Raw genomic sequence first — 18,117 nt, forward strand, 5'->3', positions numbered from 1 at the left:
TTTACTACAGCTGCTTCTACTTTCTGAATGCCTGTTGTGTATCAGGGATTTTGGTAGGTAACTTATATGTGTTATCCTATTTAATGTATTTGTTTTTAATTGAAATCAAACTGATAGCAAATCATTTTACCTTAAAATTCATTTTTCCTAATTCACTATAGGAAATACTTTAAAAGAGTTCTTAAATTTTGAATCTTATATGTAAAGAAATTTCAGAAGTATAAAACAAACAACTCTAAGTTTATTAATAATAGGCATTCTTGTGAATATTCATGATGAGCTGAAAGTAGCCCTTGTGTGCATTGTGAGACTCTGTTCTAAATTTAAAGGAAATGTATATACATGGAAAGAAAATCACTTTTGTTCTGGAGAATGTTCCATAATCTCAGCCAAGCTATTTAAAAATATTACACTGTAGTGCTTCCCTGGTGGCGCAGTGGTTGAGAGTCCGCCTGCCGATGCAGGGGACACGGGTTCGTGCCCCGGTTCGGGAAGATCCCACATACCACGGAGCGGCTGGGCCCGTGAGCCATGGCCACTGAGCCTGCGCGTCCGGAGCCTATGCTCCACAACGGGAGAAGCCACAACAGTGAGAGGCCCGTGTACCGCAAAAAAAAAAAAAAAAATTACACTGTGGATATTTTATATTTACATGTGTAATCCTTTTCTGTTGGTGGCTATTCAAAGAACCCCTAGGTGATCCCTTTTAAATAAATAATAGCTCTGTAAAATGTTCCATAAGTCTGTTTTTGTGAACTAGATTTCTTAAAATAATACCTGAAATCCATCCTTAATTGTTCTCAGTTCATACACAAAACACAATTATGCTTTTAAAATATTTGATTTGTTATAATTAGAAGCTACTTTAAATGATTCAAAAATAATTTATCTTTATAATTCATAACTCCAGACATTTAAAAAATAAATCCCTAAGTAAAATAAAATATCTTTTTTTCCTTCCTTGGTCAACAGGGATTTAAACAAATATTTAAAAAATGATATAATAATGAAGTAAGGTGAAAATTGTAAAAGATTAACATTGCAGCTAGTTTAGAATTTACAAAGGAGCTCATCTGATCCCCATGGCTAGTTATCTCATAAACTTGGTATTATTACTTTCCTTCCTTTATACATTAGCAATCTGAGACACAGAGAAGTTAAGTTACTTGCCAAAGGCTGCTGACCTAAGGGAAAATAGTGAGGTTAGAGTTATAACCTATAAATAATCTTAACTCTCATTCAAACAAGGATGAAAATATATCATGTAAATCAGAATGTATTTATTGACTTTCTACTGACTCATAATTTTTTCCACTTTGCTGTCAGGAAAAAAAAAAATTTGCTAGGAAATGTTGAAAACTTTTCTGACAGAGTTCCATTGAAACCAAGGTCTTCTACTTTTAGTTATCATTGTTTGGAGAGGTTACCAAACACAAACACCAATTTTTTTTAAAGTTTGAAGGATTGTTTATTAGTTTCTTATTGCTGCCGAAACAAGTTAATACAAATTAGTGGCTTAAAACAAGACATAGTCTCTTACAGTTCTGATTGTCATAAGTCCAAAATGGTCCCCACAAGTCAACAGATGGAGAGGGTTTTTGCCCCAGAATGGATTGTATCTAGACCCACACTCATCCCTAATTTAGATGATTTAGATGATGAGATCTGGGAATTTTCAGCTGATGAGACTTCTATGAGATTTTGGACTTGAATTGATGTTGTAATTGTTTGAGAAGTTTGAAGACTTTGGATGGGGTAAATGTATTTTGCATGTGGAATGGACATGGATCTCTGAAGGCTAGAGTGTGGCTTCTGCTGAGATAGCTGAGGAGGTCTGAGTCATGCATCTAATCTCGTCAAGGGCCCTCCATATGACTGAATAATTTACCTTTTGATACTTCAGAGGCACTAGCAAAAGGTTGTCACCCACACACTTGGCTTTCTCTAGAGCTTGCTTCCTGACAGTGACCCTCCAATGTAGTATTTTTTTGAAATTGAATGGACTAAGACTTCTCCCAATCATCCACTACTAGTTCTTTTTGGCTTAAGTTATTACCTCAATATATCTCTTTTCACTTGCATTCCACCAATGCAAGAATAAAGCATGCTGCACCGCTAACACATTCTTTGGAAATTTTCTCAGCTAAATTTCCTAGTTCATCACTTACAAGTTCTGTTTTCTACAAAAGTGTAGGACATAATTCTACAGTAAAACTGTGGAACACAATTCTGCAGTTTTCTTCCACTCTATAATGATATCCTTTCCTCTGATTCTCAATAATACGTTCTTTTCCTTATGAGATCTCATGAACAGCATCTTTACCCCCCATATTTCTATCAGCTGTCTGTTTATGACCATTTAGGTATTATCTAAGATGATATAGGCTTTAACACACTCCTCACTTCCTTCTGAGTTCTTACTATCCAGAGTCATTAAAATCCATACTACTTCTAACAGTTTTTTCAAGGCAATTTACATTTCTAAAATTTTCATTTTGAAATTAAAAAAAAATGTACTTATTCAGTCTATTTCACATATGTCTTGAGAACCAAGTAATTGCAAAGCACTGTTTGTTTGAGGTACAGGGGACACAATAGCCATCAATACAGAGAGGAATTTTGTTCTCAAGGAGCTTGCACTGTATTTAGAGGAATGAAAACTAAAGTTTACCAAAAAAAAAAATCAGGTAGCTATCATTAGCTTGACTTGAATTGAAAATTTTTCATTTATATGTACATTTGTTCCTGTTATACTGCTAATAATTTTTCCAGCTTTTCCCCATTACCCAACTCTAAAGCCGCCTTTCCACATTTGGATATTTGTTGTGGCAGCGCCCCACTTGCAGGTATCAAAACTGATATTAATTTCCTATTGCTGCTCTAGTAAATTACCACAAACATAGTGTCTTAAAACAACACAAATTCACTTAACTATAATTCTGAAGGTCAGAAGTCCCAAATGAGTCTTTCCTGGCTCAAGTCAAGGAGGCGGCAGGGTTGGTTCCTTCCTGAGTCTCCTGGAGAGATCTGTTCCTTGCCTCTTCCGACTTCTTGAGGCTGCTGGAACCACCTCCCCACCATCCCTGCCTTTGTTGTCACATTACCTCTTTCTCTTCAGTCAAGTCTATCTCTGCCTCCCACTTATAAGGACACCTGTAATTGCACTGGGCACACTCGGATAATCCAGAGTAATCCCCCTATTTTAAAAGCCCTTACTTAATCCCATCTGTAAAGTCTCTTTTACCATATAAAATAACATATTTACAAGTTCCCCTTTGGGGGCCATTATTCAGCCTGCCACAGCTTGATGTTATCCTTCATTGATTTTTTGTCTTCTGGTTTTAGTCAACTCTGAAAGGTAACTGTATTTTAGTTGCCCAGAAACTTAAATTAGAGGTTTATTACTGGTAATTTATCCTAAATTTCTGTTATTCTTTAGTAACATAATGATGCCTATAAAAAGGTATTGTTCAACACAGATAATTTGGAGTTTAAAAGAAATGATTTTAAAATTATGCAGAGGACTTCCCTGGTGGCGCAGTGGTTAAGAATCCACCATTCAATGCAGGGGACACAGTTCGAGCCCTGGTCCGGGAAGATCCCACATGCCGCGGAGCAGCTAAGCCCTTGCACCACAACTACTGAGCCTGTGCTCTAGAGCCTGTGAGCCACAACTACTGAAGCCTGCGTGCCTAGGGCCCGTGCTCCGCAACAAGAGAAGCCACCATAATGAGAAGCCTGCGCACTGCAACAAAGAGTAGCCCCTGCTCGCCGCAACTAGAGAAAGCCCGCGCGCAGTAACGAACACCCAACACAGCCAAAAATAAATAAAATTAGTTAAAAATAATCAGTAATAAAATATTTTAAAAGCTATGCATTAAAAATATAAAATAATGCAGAAAAGGTTTCTGTGATAGTCAAGATGTGAAATCGTCATATTAAAGATGATTTGTTATGTTACTTTTCCAAGTGCAACCTGGCAGAATACACCATATTTTGTTAGATAAGGGAGAAGAAAGAAGATGTGACCAAGGATCTTTTGTTGAAGATGAATTACTTGCTTCATTGTTTATCATTAACCTTAACCAAGAAAGATAAGACCATTGTGTATGCAAGTTCACTTTTTATAAATTTAAGCATTATATTCTGTACATAAGCCTATGTTGAAAGAAAATAAACATTACCCATCTACAAAGGAGAAGTTGAGGACATGTGATTTTTTTTTCAGATTATAGAAAATCTAAAGTAAGTTTCAATAAATAAATGAAATGTACAGTTGGCACTACCCTCAAAGCAAACCAGTTTTCTCACATATGCAGTACAACCACAAAGTTATGAGTCTGGTTACACAAACTACAAAAGAATATCAGTGTTTTTTCTTCCTAGACACGTGGTACCAGAGCTAGTTTAAACTTAATGCTTTAGTTACATTGGTGACTGAACAGTAACACGATACAGCCAGCTTTTAACCCAGCATCTCCAGTCAAACTCTGATCCCCTCCTATCTTATTCAGTTGACCACCAGTATCTGCCCCGTCCATATCCACTGCCACTAAGCTAATTCTGATCCATGAAACTACTCCCGGGATCTATTCAACAGCATCCCAAGTAGCCTTCTTTCTCACAGACCTGCTCAGCTCCAATCCATGTTCTCTATAGTGACCCCGATGAGATTTTCCTAAAATACTAATTGGATCATGTCACTTCCCTCCTCAAAATCTTGTGCAATAACTTCAGGTTTAAGTCCAAACAGTTCAGCATTCAGGGATTTCAGGATCTGGCTCCTTCATATCTTTATGAGTCACCTTCTCTTAGATCCTCCTCTTCTGAACATCCTCTAGGAGAATTAAGTGCTTTTCTCTTGGCTTCACTTCGGGATACTTACCGCAGTTGACCAGTGCTTTAGGAGAAATTATAATTATTCTCTATTATAATGAGAATAACCAAAAGAAGTAAATAGTAATTAATAGTTGAGCCATACATTGTCTAGCTAGTTATACCTTTGTTGAGTGCCTGGAGAGGATTTAGAAAGACCTTCATGCTGTGGGTTACAATTTATTACGTGTAAAAGAAAGGATTCTTTTGATCCTGCATGCTTGAAAGAATTCCCAGGTACGGTAGAGACCCATTGTTTCTCTCTAATAACTTGGCTAGAATTAGGTGTAAACAATTATTCATGTAGTTACCTATCATATACGTTGTGTCCTATTCTACTGGTAAGGACCTCTGTCCAGAAGGAATTTGGGAGTAGAAAAATGGGAGGGGCTCATTCTCTTTATGCTGCATGTAAGTGGGCTTGTAATGAGAGTAACTGTAAAGGCCAGTACTTATTACCACCCAGAAAATTAGGAACCACATAGAGAGGGTAATAGTTCTAAACCAGGGAGCCAACAAAGGCTTATTACAAATTAAGATCAGTTTGTCATTGTTTAAAATAATCCTGGTTTACTTTCTATGCCTAATTTAGATCCATGTCTCACAGCCAGCAACCGTCCAAATGGTGGTAGTTCTTTGGGACTTGACATTATTTTAAAAGGTCACCATAGGCAAATTATAACTGGCACCTCATTCTTATCAGAGACCAAATTTGCTCCAGTTTTAAAATCTGTCACATGGGGCTTCCCTGGTGGCGCAGTGGTTGAGAGTCCGCCTGCCGATGCAGGGGACACGGGTTCGTGCCCTGGTCCGGGAAGATCCCACATGCCACGGAGCGGCAATCTGTCACATGTATTATATACACAGACCCATAATGTTCCTAAAATTTTGTCACTTAAATTTGAGTCAAAAGATATTAGGTTTTTCATGTAGAGGCATGACATAGATTCCCTTATAGTAGCATTAATGTTTAAGAAATGTCCCCTAAGATGTATTTTCTTCCCTGATGTGTCACTACATCGCAGAAAACTTACAACCTTTACTCTGGTGCTTCAAAAGTATTGTATAAATAAATAAAGTGTGTATACATGTAATATATATGTTATTATACATATTATAATGCTTAAAATATGTTTTAAAAGTTCCTTTCTCCTTTCAATATTAGACAGTAAAAATGTATGAGTCAGTTGTACATTCTCTCATATTATGAGTCAGTTGTACATTCTCTCATATTATGAGTCAGTTGTACATTCTCTCATATTATCCCCATGTACTCTCATCCACAGATATACAGAGCTCTGGGCTGTCTGTTATACGTAGGCATATGTATATGTATGTATACGTGTATATGTATGGGAAGAGGCAGTTCTGGAAATGGAAATGTACCTTTTATTTCACCATTTTGATATATTTACTATTACTTTGCCAAGCCAGTAAGAATTGATAATTATACTGAAGATTCAGAGATCTTTAATTCTGAATGGAAACTTAAATTATGCTCAGTGTAGTTTTTTAATTTAGTGAATTTAATTCTTTTTTTGCATCCTTCCATACACCTACTTGAGCAATTATAAAAACCTCTGTTCAGTAGTAAGTTCTTGTTCTGAACCCTAACCCTATACCTAAAGTCTAGCTTCTTTGCCTGGTTTGTGCTAATAAATTCACCCACCATTTCTGAAGAGACGCTGTGACTTTAGACTCTTGCCCTGTAAACATATTCCCTTACTATAAGAAACTCATCCATTTGACTTTTGAGTGTAACTCATGTAGTGAAGATTATTTGCTGTACCTCTTTGATCATTATCATTGTAGTTTGTTTTATATTAAAGTTACCAACCCAAGAGGCCACCCAACACCTGTCTATGGCAAATATTGCAGTTTTAGAAATCACCTGGATGTGCTGTGAAAAATATATAGGTTATGGAGTGGCGCTTGAGACTCATTTTTATTTATAGAGTCTAAAGCATAGTCTCACTTAACAGTCACTAACTATTCCTAGAATATAACTCCCTAAAGTTTCACACATACGTATTACCCCTTGGTAGAAATCAATGATCTTCCACTTCCCCATTCATAACTCCAGTCAAGGACATAAATAGGACATAGTGATAGGTTATAGTGTTTTCAGACGAAGAAATTAGGACGCCTTCCACATCAAGTAGCCATTTTTCTGTTTGGAATACTTTAGCATCCTTCTCTCTTGGAAATCTTGGAAATGTAGATGGGATTATCTCCCATTTTTGGAGGAGATCTTCAAACCACAATTAATTCAGGTTATTGGAGGAAGAATGTTGGTCTCTTTCTGGGCTCCAATCTAGGCTCACAAATAGTTAAATAGAGTTTGTTAGAGTAGGAGATCACAAAGAGAGTCCAGGCCAAACCCTGGTCAATAATCAAGTGTTCCCTAAAGTGCTATCCACATAGTGATATCCATTGGGAACTACCTGCATCTTTACAGTTGCATGATGATTTCAAGAATGTGGAATTTAACCATCTTTGTCTCTCTTAATTAGATATTCAGCTCATTTTTAACATACTGTCTTATACTTATGCCTATGCTTTAATAAAGAATTTTTGAATGAATGAAAAGATAGTTTTCTTTATTGACTTCTTATGTAAAATGTTTTCTAATGCTTTAAAAAAATGACTTTATTCATTGAAAAAGTTTGAAATCATTATTTCCTCCCTGATTGGGCTCATCCTATCTGTAATTTGCAGACAGGTAAGTTTCTGCATATGGATTATGATAGTTATGCATACATTAAATCTCTTTTAGTGTTTGGATCTCTCCAAATAGATTTCCAAATCTGATTGAAAAAAACATGGCTAGATAGCTAGATAGCTACATATAGAGTCTAACCTCCTTAGCCTGGTCATAGAATTAATAAAAAAAGATATCTGAGAATATTCTGACAGAGTTCAGACTCTTGATTAAAAACAGACATATTTTGTATTTATGCATTAGTAATTTTGTAGGAAAAAATGACTCACCATTATGTGTAATTGGTAAACAGATGCAGAGGAATGTTATGTACTTCTTTTCTTTGTTTTTTTTTTTTTTAAAGAAGAACAAGTTCATTTTCTTGTCCAACTTAAAGTGGTTGAGAGCAATATAACAGATGTGGCTAACTTCATCTTTTGAAATGGCACTTTTTGGAATGGAAAGGGATAGAGAATAAACATTTAGACATATTCTCATTCTATGTAGATTCTGGCTAGAATTTAAAATAAAATATATTTTAAAAACATCCAAGAGAAGAATTTGAATATTTAGAATCTTGATCTCATCAGTTTGTAAAAAATGAGTAAATCAGAGTTTCACAATGTATGTTTTCTGGAAATGTCATTTTTAAATGTATCAACTGGTATTATTCAAGACAGAAGATCTGTGGTCAAATAAATTTGGAAAAAACTGGTTTAAACAAGTCACACAAATGTCTTTATTGTACTTCTCATAACCTTTAAACTGTTAATTTGTACTATATATATATGAATATTTATATATTTCCTTATTTATACATCCATACTCTATATACAATATATGGACCAGTTTTCAAATGCATCTTTTTCCCTTAGAGCATCTTGGAGTAAGTTTCTGTAGTCTATACTGAAGAAAACTGAAATAAGGGTTCCTCAATTCATCCATTAAGTCTTCAAGATTACCACCATGTATTGGTATTCACTACTGAGTAGACTAACTGGTATTTAACTGGTCTGAAAATGTTAATCTCAGATAAGTGAATCATGTACTGGTTTCTATCTAAATTCTGGTTCACCTCTCCCTTTTATCTAACCTGTGAAAGAAGGTCATGATTAAAATGTACTTTACTTATTATTATTATTTTTTAATTCTTTTTGCAGTACGTGGGCCTCTCATTGTTGTGGCCTCTCCCGTTGCGGAGCACAGGCTCCGGACGCGCAGGCTCAGCGGCCATGGCTTACGGGCCCAGCCGCTCCGCGGCATGTGGGATCTTCCTGGACCGGGCACGAACCCGTGTCCCCTGCATTGCAGGTGGACTCTCAACCACTGCGCCACCAGGGAAGCCCAATGTGCTTTAATTTTAACCTAAAAATCTTTGTCTGTCAGCAGGAGGAAAGAAAAAGAGCCCTATTTTTACTTGAAATTATACCAAACTTTAACTCTGGTTAATAAAATACTTAGATCCTTGATGAAAGAAATCATCGTAATAACAATATTCATCATCTTTATTATTTCTTCAGAAAGAGAATTAGCTTCTGGGTATTCTTAGAGTAATCCCATCTGCCACCACAAAATTTGGACTTTGAAGCAAATGCATTGGATATTTCCTGGATCACAATCCCAGATAATGAAGAGCTTCATTAAATATAGAAAGCTTGCTATAGCCTCTGCCTCCCACTGGTTTAATATATAAAACCTTGCACTAGACACAGAAATTATATTTGCATTATCAAATCCACAAAGTTGCATAGCATATTGTATGAGAGAGACTTGAGACCAGTCTCTATGCAATAGCTGACAAGGACTAGTGTTTGGATTTGACTCCCTTTCTGCTTGATTTCAATTAAAAAGAAACAGTAATAATGATAATGACACAAAACATTTCAAATCCAGTTTTCAAGTAATAATAGCTTGCATTTCTGCAAAAAAGTAAAGGTTTTCCAACTGAAAGCCATGCTGACATCAGCTCTGGTGATCTTTTGTATCCACGCAAGGCAGACAAAAACACCTAAGGGGGCATATGCTGAAAAATAAACTGGAAATCTGGATAAATTTGCTGTGGGAAATTACTGGACACATAACAGTAGTAATACATAAATAGGATTTAAGTGAGAAAGTCAGGCCAGGCAAAATGCTGTTCTGACTGTCTGCAAGTCTAGTCTTAGTTCCAAGCTCTGGGACCTAAGACCAAGAAGAGATGTAGCGGGACTTCCCTGGTGGCACACTGGTTAAAAATCTGCCTGCCAATGCCGGGGACATGGATTCAAGCCCTGGTCCAGGAAGATCCCACATGCCATGGAGCAACTAAATCCGTGTGCCACAACTACTGAGCCTGCACTCTAGAGCCCGTGAACCACAACTACTGAGCCCACGTGCCACAACTACTGAAGCCCACAGGTCTAGAGCCATGCTCCACAGCAAGAGAAGACACCGCAATGAGAAGCCCGCACACCACAACAAAGAGCAGCCTCTGCTTGCCACAGCTAGAGAAAGCCCGTGTGCAGCAATGAAGATCAAACACAACCAAAAATAAATAAACAAACAAGCAAGCAAACAAATAAATAAATGTATTAAAAAAAGAAAAGATGTAGCTTCCTTATCGAGACATCTTGCCTGACAATGGTGAATATTTTGCTGTGTATCTTTTAATGGTAACTTTAAAATTGCTTTTTATAAATTCTCTAACAAATAAAACAGTAAAAATCTAGTGTGGGAATCCAAATGATCTGAATGAGAAATTCTCATAAGCTATGTAAAGAGTGTAAACCTTGACAAGATTCCATCAAGGAATCTGAATAACTGGGTACAGAGTACATATGTGAAATCATGTGAAATTACCAATATTCTACTGGCTGGACCACAAAATGTCAGTTTTATATTGTGTAAGATAATAAAATGGAAACTAAATATTAGAGTGGATAACTACTACAAACTGAAATTTCATTTTTTTCTTTTCAACTCTTTTTTCATCCCTTATTTTCTGTACCTTATTACATGCAATTAAAAGAAGCCAATTTACATTATCAACACTAAACCTAGAAATCTCCTTACTGATCAAATCAGCACATAGTCTAGTTATCGTTTAATAATGAGGCAGAAAGAGTTTTCTCTTAACACAACAAAAGCATACCCTTAATGAACACATTTTGGTATATTTTACTACATTAAATTAAAATCATCTCTATATCAAGACAATTGTAAACAATGTTAAAAGTCAAGTGACACATATGGTCGCCTTATTTTTGATAAAGGAGGCAAGAATATACAATGGAGAAACGACAGCTTCTTCAATAAGTGGTGCTCGGAAAACTGGACAGCTACGTGAAAAGAATGAAATTAGAACACTCCCTAACACCATATACAAAAATAAACTCAAAATGGATTAAAGACCTAAATGTAAGGCCACACACTATAAAACTCTTAGAGGAAAACATAGGCAGAACACTCTATGGCATAAATCACAGCAAGATCCTTTTTGATCCACCTCCTAGAGAAATGGAAATAAAAACAAAAATAAATAAATGGGACTTAATGAAAATAGCTTTTGCACAGCAAAGGAAACCATAAACAAGATGAAAAGACAACCCTCAGAATGGGAGAAAATATTTGCAAAAGAAGCAACTGACAAAGGATTAACCTCCAAGATTTACAAGCAGCTCATGCAACTCAGTATCAAAACCACAAATAATCCAATCAAAAAATGGGCAGAAGACCTAAATAGACATTTCTCCAAAGAAGATATACAGATTGTCAACAAACACATGAAAGAATGCTCAACATCACTAATCATTAGAGAAATGCAAATCAAAACTACAGTGAGGTATTACCTCACACCAGTCAGAATGGCCATCATCAAAAAATCTACAAACAATAAACGCTGGAGTGGGTGTGGAGAAAAGGGAAACCTCTTGCACTGTTGCTGGGAATGTAAATTGATACAGCCACTATGGAGAACAGTATGGAGGTTCCTTAAAAAACTACAAATAGAACTACCATACAACCCAGCAATCCCACTACTGGACATATACCCTGAGAAAACCATAATTCAAAAAGAGTCATGTACCACAATGTTCACTGCAGCTCTATTTACAATAGCCAGGACATGGAAGCAACCTAAGTGTCCACTGACAGATGAATGGATAGAGAAGATGCGGCACATATATACAATGGAATATTACTCAGCCATAAAATGAAACAAAATTGACTTATTTGTAGTGAGTTGGATGGACCTAGAGTCTGTCATATAGAGTGAAGTAAGTCAGAAAGAGAAAAACAAATGCCGTATGCTAACACGTATATATGGAATCTGAAAAAAAAAAGGTTCTGAAGAACCTAGGGACAGGACAGGAATAAAGATGCAGACGTAGAGAATGGACTTGAGGACACGGGGAGGGGGAAAGCTAAGCTGGGACGAAGTGAGAGATTGGCATGGACTTATATATACTACCAAATGTAAAACAGATAGCTAGTGGGAAGCAGCTGCATAGCACAGGGAGATCCGTTCGGTGCTTTGTGACCCCCTAGAGGGGTGGGAAAGGGAGGGTGGGAGGGAGACACAAGAGGGAGGAGATATGGGGATATATGTTTATGTATAGCTGACTCACTTTGTTATAAAGCAGAAACTAACACACCATTGTAAAGCAATTATACTTCAATAAAGATGTTAAGAAACAAATTCCAATTGCTAGTGGCAAAAAAAAAAAGTCAAGTGACAGATCTAGAGAAGATTTTTGCAACTTATATAATAGAAGCTATAACAAAAGATTATTAAAGTGTACAAAGAAGTACAAATTAATAAAGCATACCCAACAACCTGATAGAAAAATGAGCCAATGATAAGAATAGGTAAGTCACAAAAGAGTAAAATACTAACATCCAATTTTACAGTTGTCATAACAAGTTACTACAAACTCAGAAGCTTAAACAACACAAATTATAGTTTTTGAGGTCACAAGTCTGACATAGTTCTCAATGCACTAAAATCAAGTCAGCAGGCTGTTTCTTTTCTAGAGGCTCTGGGAAAGTGTTTCCTACACATTCAGGTGGCTGGCAGAATTCAGTTCCTTGAGGTTGCAGTACCGAGGTCCTTGTTACCATGCAAACTATAAACTGAGAATCGTTCCCAGATTCAGAGGTTACTTCCTTCCTTGACTTATTGTCCCCTTCCTCCATTTTTAAAGCCAACAATGGTAGATGGACTCCTTCTCACATTGAATTTCTTTGACTCTTCTTTCATTTGTATGCTTTTAAGAGCTCATGTGATTGGGTTGGGAGAACCCAGATCTTCCAGGATGATCTATGAATCTCAAAGTCTTTAGCCTTAATCTGCAAAGTTCCTTTTTCCATATAAGTTTCTGGGTGCATAGATTCTGAGATTGGGGAGTGGATATTAAAGGGGCATTATATGGCTTTCCACAGCCAATAAACATATGATAATTATTTTAAATTAATTCGCAATCAGAAAATGTAGATTAAAACAATGATATGTGGTTGAATTGACTCCATCAAATTGACAAGGATTAAAAATTAAACTTTATTTCCTTCATTGAATTGGCAAAAATGAAAAACATGATGTTATCAAGTGTCTTCTAGGATGTGGGGAATCAAGCTACATTTATATACTACTGGTAGGGGAATACATTTGTATAGATTAAAAAAAGGCAGATGGCCATGTCCATACATATAAATAAAATCCATTATATTGTTTATGGTTATATTCTGAATAGGTTTATAGTAATATAAATATGCATTTTAAATACTTTTAAAATCCAAAAATACATCCATCAAAATCATCACAATGATTGCCTCAAGAAGGGAGACTGTAAAGAGTATGTGACTTCAGGTAGTAATAAAATGAACTTTATTTTACCTGCAATTTATACTCCTCTTTTTTTTTTTAAGCCTGGAAGCATAATATGTAAAATAATAAAACAATAACAAGTTTTTACTGTGGGAAGTGGGATACAGGGCTGGTTTTAAACTACATATGTATCTATCTATCTATCTATCATCTATCTATCTATCTATGTTCTATGTATACATTTGGATTGCTTTTTACTTGTAAGATAAGTATATGTTAAAACAAGAAGTAAGAGATTTATTTAGACTATATAAACATACTCATCAAAGTATCTTCTAGTAATTGTTCAAATCAGGGGTCGGCAAACTTGAGCTTTCTGGCCAAATCTTGGTTGATGCCTGCTTATTTAAATAATGTATATTAGAAAACAGAGATTATTAGCATATTGTCTATGGCTCCTTTCCTGATATAATGGCAGAGTTGGGTCGTTGCAACAGAGATGACATGGCCCAAATATTTACTATTTGGTTTTTTAAAAATCCTTTTTGCCTAGAAGAGATGCCTCATTAAAGCTGGCTAGGGACTGTGTGACTAGAATCCATTGCTTAAATGTGGGTAGATGGGTTGCAGAATTATATAGCATCAAGTATATCATGTAGTTCCTTAAAAACAGAGATGATACAGGGTCTGGTTTAGAATAAGTGCTAATGGAATTATTAAATGTATAGATCACATCTTTCTACACATCCACAGACTGTTCTAGCTGAAGGTATGCACCGAAAGGCAGAATCTTGTTTGGTTCCTGATTGGGGACAGCTAGTCAATCAAATAATTGTTTCTCACTATGTTTTTTTTTTTTTAACATCTTTATTGGAGTATAATTGCTTTACAATGGTGTGTTAGTTTCTGCTTTATAACAAAGTGAATCAGTTATACATATACATATATCCCCATATCTCTTCCCTCTTGCATCTCCCTCCCTCCCACCCTCCCTATCCCACCCCTCCCACTATGTTTTTATAGAACTTTCTATCCAAATAGTATCTCATTTAACCCTTTTAGTCTATATTCCAATGATAGGATTAGTATCCTTATTTTACAGCAGAAAAAATTAGGTTCTGTGAAATTATTTGCTTAGTACATGACATAGAGGACTAGATCTTTGCTTCTTGTTAGTGTGCATTTATGTAAATATACATATATATTATATAATTTTTTTTTCTCTCTTGAACGGGGCCATAAGAAAGATGACTATTTGATGGATGTGGACTGCTGAGTGTGGACTGCTGTCTTTTTGAAAGACAAAGAGCTCTATTTAAGGATATGGCTTTGTTCCAAAAATAAAGAAATGGGAAATCATGTACATACTCTTTGTAAACCAAATTTCTCCAGCACTCCCTAACCCATGGGTGCAATTTAGGTCATCTTTGCATTACTACTGCAGTCTCACTAGCTTTGAGCTCCTAATTCTTCACACAGAAGTTCTAATCCCGGTCACAATTCACCACTAGGGTTGCTGATATTCTCCACAATGACTCTGAACCAGTCTAAACTTCTATTCACCATGGTCTTCTAGACAGAAAATCTCTGCCTGGTCCTTTGGGCACCAGTGCAGGCTTTCCTTGCTCTCCTGTCCTCCTCTATTCGGAGTCCTGCCAATGCTGCCAGCTTCCACTTTCCCCTTCCAATTCCAACACTGCATGGCAGTCTCTTGAGAAGAGGAAATGCTATATCTGGCCTTTTTTTTTTTTTTTTTTTTTGATGTTCTTGCAGTAGGGTTTCTAGGGCACCAAAATGAAAGCTCTTTCTATTCACTCACTCAGTCACTCAGTTATTTTTCTCCTCACATGCACATGCCATCAGATTGCAAAAGATTACTGTGCCTGCACTCTACTGTATGTGAACAAACCAGTCTCTTCGAAAAGCCTGGACCTTGTAGGTAAGGTAGTTGAAGAATTGCAGAAAGCTTGACTCAAAGGGACAGAGTAGAAAATGAAAGCTTTTGGATTTCCAAACTTCTGTAAGCAGGAAGCAGCTAGAGACATACATTTCCTTTTGTGAAAAAAATGATAACAGTGCAGAACCAAGATACCAGAGTGTGGAGGCCAGAACCATGGTAAGTGACTTGCAAGCAGGAGTTGAACTGAGTCCTAATCAGGGAACGTTCAACATGTGTCTGGATGGATTTCAGAACGGCTGTGGGTCAGTATGTGTACCTCCTGTCTTCCCTTTTGGAATAAAAGTTCCTGTAGCAGTTCTCCTGTGCCTGTCCCAACAGTGATGTATGTTGGCTTTTGTTGGGGGAAGGGGGCAGATCACCTGTCTCTTTAGTTAACAGGACACCAGATTGAGAGGATCTGGACTCAAGGAGCTTTCCTTAAGGAAATACACACAAATAGAATCCCCTGCATATGGACCTGATTAGACAGGATTCTGTATATCACACTGAAGGTGGAATGAAGTAAGACTTTGGAGTCCTTGGGAGTGGGAGAGAGTATTTTTCATATAGGACAGACATGAATTATTGGTGGAAGGGGCAGACGGCTTCCAGAATAGCCCCCATGTCCTGGAATGCAAACTCTACTGCAACCCCTCCCCATATTGTAACAGAGTTAGGCTCTGTGACTAATTTATGAGAAGTAATGGTATTTCACGTGTAACATAGATTACAAAAGATACTATGCCTTTCATCTTGATGCTCCTCTCCCTCACTTTCCATCCTTCCCTCAGATCACTTGTTCTGGGGAAAGTCAGCTGTCATGTCATGAGCAGCATAATAAAGAGACCCATGTGTTAAGGAACTAAGGCCAGTAAGATCAACCACCAGTAAGAGACTGAGGGCTACTATCAACAGCTACATGAATGAACTTGGAAATGGGTCCTCCAGTCTCACTCAAACTTGCTGCAGACTTCAGCCTAAATCTCAACTATAACATCCCAAGAGAACCTGAATCAGAATCATCCAGTTAAAAAACTCCCTGATTCCTGACCCTCAGGAACTGTGTGATAAAATAAATAATTCTTGTTTTAAGCTACCAAGTTTGGGGGTAAATTGTTACACGGCAACAAATAACTCATACAATCATCCAAGTGCTTATTGATATCTTATTAGATCTCCTACTTTGTATGAGGAGCTGTCAGAGATAATAATGAAAAATAATATCTATATCAGTCAGGACTCAATGCTGAACATAGAAATCACTGTAGGAATTATTGCCTGGAAGAGTTTTAATAGAGGGAAATAGGTGCTTAGAAATATATTGGAAAACTTCAACTGCATGGTCAAGTCAGGGCCTTTAGGAATGTTGACCAAAAACATATAGATTGCCAGTTATTTCTCTAGCAAAAATGGGCTTATTCAGGATCAGCAAAGAACTGCAATTCAGCATCTGCAACCATGGTGAGCTACGTGCAAGACCCACACAGGGAAGAGAGGAGAAATATTTTCAAGAGGGGAAAAGGGATTGGGAGAGCTAAAGTAAACAGAGTTCACTGGAAGAACTAAAAGTTCAAAGTATAGTGGCTTTCCATTGGCTGAATTGTGACAGTATCTCATGAGCTGAACTCTTGTCAGGCAAGAAGAGGAGTCTTTCTTCTCCCGTTGGGCTCAGCCATCATATTAGGGCTTGAGAGCTTCCCCCATTTGCCTCCCGACTGTATTTTTTTTAGAAACATCTTTATTGGAGTATAATTGCTTTACAATGGTGTGTTAGTTGCTGCTTTATAAAGAGTGAATCACCAATACATATACATATATCCCCATATCTCCTCCCTCTCGCGTCTCCCTCACACACTCCCTATCCCACCCCTCTAGGTGGTCACAAAGCACCAAGCTGATCTCCCTGTGCTATGTGGCTGCTTCCCACTAGCTATCTATTTTACATTTGGTAGTGTATATAAGTCCATGCCACTCTCTCACCTCATTGCAGCTTACCTTTCCCCCTCCCTGTGCCCTCAAATCCATTCTCTATGTCTGTGTCTTTATTCCTGTCCTGCCCCTAGGTTCTTCAGAACCATTTTTTTTTTGATTCCATATATATGTGTTAGCATACGGTATTTGTTTTTCTCTTTCTGACTTACTTCACTCTGTATGACACTCTAGGTCCATCCACCTCACTACAAATAACTCAATTTCATTTCTTTTTATGGCTGAGTAATATTCCATTTTATATATGTGCCACATCTTTTTTAGCCATTCATCTGTTGATGGACACTTAGGTTGCTTCCATGTCCTGGCTATTGTAAACAGAGCTGCAATGAACATTGTGGTACATGACACTTTTTGAATTATGGTTTTCTTAGGGTATATGCCCAGTAGTGGCATTGCTGGGTTGTATGGTAGTTCTATTTTTCATTTTTTAAGGAACCTCCATACTGTTTTTCATAGTAGCTGTATCAATTTACATTCTCATCAACAGTGCAAGAGGGTTCCCTTCTCTCCACACCCTCTCCAGCATTTATTGCTTGTAGAATTTTTGATGATGGCCATTCTGACTGGTTTGAGGTGATACCTCATTGTAGTTTTGTTTTGCATTTCTCCAATGATTAGCGATGTTGAGCATTCTTTCATGTGTTTGTTAGCAATCTGTATATCTTCTTTGGAGAAATGTCTATTTAGGTCGTCTGCCCATTTTTGGACTGGGTTGTATGCTTTTTTGATATTGAGCTGCATGAGCTGCTTGTAAATTTTGGAGATTAATCCTTTGTCAGTTGCTTCATTTGCAAATATTTTCTACCATTC

Source organism: Monodon monoceros, unplaced genomic scaffold (assembly GCF_005190385.1).
Source record: "Monodon monoceros isolate NGI ecotype Baffin Bay Population unplaced genomic scaffold, NGI_Narwhal_1 Super_Scaffold_11, whole genome shotgun sequence".
NCBI lineage: Eukaryota > Metazoa > Chordata > Mammalia > Artiodactyla > Monodontidae > Monodon > Monodon monoceros.